Genomic DNA, 2,867 nt, shown 5'->3' with positions numbered 1-2,867 from the left:
ATGCAATGCTACCATGTGATCTGCAAAATCTTCTACTTCTAAACTCTTTCGGTCTTCACTACTAATGTCTCTCAATTCTAACATTCCTCTAGAATGCACTCTAGTAACAATCTCAAAAGGTTTTTTTTTTCTGGTACTTCTATTCACCAAATTGTTGTAGGCAAACTCTGCTTGTGCAAGGATCAAATCCCAACTTCCAGTTTTATCTCCCACTAAACATCTCAACAAGTTTCCCAAACTCCAGTTAACAAATTTTGTCTGTCCATCAATCTATGGATGAAAAGTAGAACTAAACTTCAAATCCGTCTTCATCTTCTTCCAAAGTGTCCTCCAAAAATAGCCAACAAACTTAGTGTCTCTGTCTGAAACTATGCTCTTAAATAATCCATGCAATCTCAGCACTTCCTTGAAAAATAGGTCTACTACATGCAATGCATCTGATGTCTTCTTACAAGGCATGAAACGAGCCATCTTTGAAAATCTATTCACTACCACAAATATAGAATCACTCCATCTTAGTGTCTTAGGCAATCCAAGTATAAAATCCATGCTTATATCCTCCCAAGGTCTTACCGGTACTGTCAAAGGTTTATACAATCCCACATTCTGACTACTACCTTTTGCAACTTGACAAACTCTACAACTCTGCATATATCTCTTAACATTCTTATGAATTTGGGGCCAAAACTACCGCTCACTCACTAATGCAACTATTTTGTCAATGCCAAAATGTCCGGCTAAACCTCTACTATGTTTCTCTTTTATGAGGTTCTCTCTCATGGAACTCTTAGGTATGCACAACTGAACTCCCCTAAATAACATTCCATCTTGAATGAAATAATCCAACCATTTTCTCTTATCAACCATAACCGGTTGTCTACATGCTTTCCAAGGTTCTGCAAAATCCAAGTCTTCCTCATACAAGGTCTTCAAATCTTCAAAACCTGATATTGTCACTCTCATCTCTGTTAGCAAATTCCTTCTCCTACTCAATACATCAACAACTTTTTTATATTTCCCACTTCTATGCTTCAACACAAAGGTGTAACTCTACAAGAATTCTACCCATCTCATATGTCTATGATTCAACTTACTATGACTATTCAAATACTACAAATCTTGATCATTTGTATACAACGCAAACTCCTTAGGCAACAAGTAATGTCTCCACTTCTTCAAGGCTTGAACTATGGCATAAAATTTCTGATCATACACTGAATATCTCCTCTGGGAATCATTCAATTTCTCACTGAAATAGGCTACTGCTCTCCCTTCTTGACTCAAGACTACTCCTATTGTTGTTCCACTTGCATCACAATCCACTTGAAATACCTTATTGAAATATGGTAAAGCTAACACTAGTTGCTCAGTCAATTTCTGCTTCAACAATTCAAAAATTTTGTTTTCTCTAGTGGTCCACTTGAATTCCTTCTAATCTCCTCTCATGGTCTCAGTCATGGGGTTACAAACTGAACTGAAATTTCTGATAAACTTCCAGTAAAAACTAGCCAATCCATGAAATGATCTTACCTCCCCAATGCTTTTGGGTAGGCCACTCAAGAATGGCTTTCACTTTCTCAGGGTCCATCTTCAAACCATCCTCAGATATCACAAATCCTAAATAGACTAACTCATCCTTCATGAAAGTAGACTTCTTGATATTGATCAACAACTTTTCTTCTCTCAACCTCTGCAAAACTTGTCTTAACCGCAACAAATGCTCCTCTCTTGTTTTACTAGAAAACCAAAATGTCATCCAAATACACAATAACAAAATTTCCCAAGAATTTCTTCAATACCTCATTCACCAGCCTTATGAAAGTACTCGATGCATTAGTCAATCCAAAAGGCATCACAAACCATTCATATAGTCCTTCGTTTGTCTTAAATGTTGTCTTCCACTCATCACCTTCTCTAATCCTGATCTGATGATATCCACTCTTCAAATCTATCTTTGTAAAGTATTTTGCTCCACTCAAACATTTTGTCATCCATTCTAGGCAAAGGAAACTGATATTTCACTGTGATCTTTTTTATTGCTCTTGAATCGATACACATCCTCCATTCTCCATTCTTCTTAGGTGCTAATATTGTTAGTACTGTACAAGGGCTCAGACTCTCCCTGATCAAACCTTTCTTCAATAGCTCCTGCACTTGTCTATTCAGTTCTTCATTCTTTGTCGGTGTCAACCGGTGTGTAGCTTTGTTAGGCAAACTAGCTCCAGGAACCAAGTTCATGCAATAACTAATACTTCTCACAGGTGGGAATCTATCAGGTACATTATTTGAAATGATGTCCTCATATTCTTTCACCAAATCTCTTATCTCTACTAGGTGCTTTCCTTCTGGTTCCGGTCTCTCAATCTTATTAGGAATTAAGGAAAAACACACATTCTCATGTCTCAGTCCATCCATAAATTTTCTTCCATCTACTAAATAGATTATGGCATTCGTACAGACTTCATTCTTCAAAGGTTCCTCCAAAGGTAACAAGTTTTGCTTCATCCCATTGGCCACAATAGTGTATGTATTCTTCCTTACATCATGTATTGCGTGTCTATCAAACTGCTAAGGTCTACCCAACAAAAGATAACAAATATCCATAAGCATATTATCACACAAAACTTCATCATGATAATTCCCAATTTCAATTTCACCAAACATTGTTCACTTACTAACAACTTATGTTCATCCTAAATCCATGCTATCTGATAAGGCTTAGGGTGTTTCAATCTCTCCAATCTTAACTTATTCACCATCTCTTCTAAAACAAGATTATCTGAATTACCACTATCAATAACAACTTTACAACACTTACCGGATACCTTACACCTAGTTTTGAACAGATTCTTCCTCTACAAGGGCTC

Source organism: Cryptomeria japonica, chromosome 2, assembly GCF_030272615.1.
Source record: "Cryptomeria japonica chromosome 2, Sugi_1.0, whole genome shotgun sequence".
NCBI classification, from domain to species: Eukaryota; Viridiplantae; Streptophyta; class Pinopsida; order Cupressales; family Cupressaceae; genus Cryptomeria; species Cryptomeria japonica.
This window is presented reverse-complemented; position numbering follows the sequence as displayed.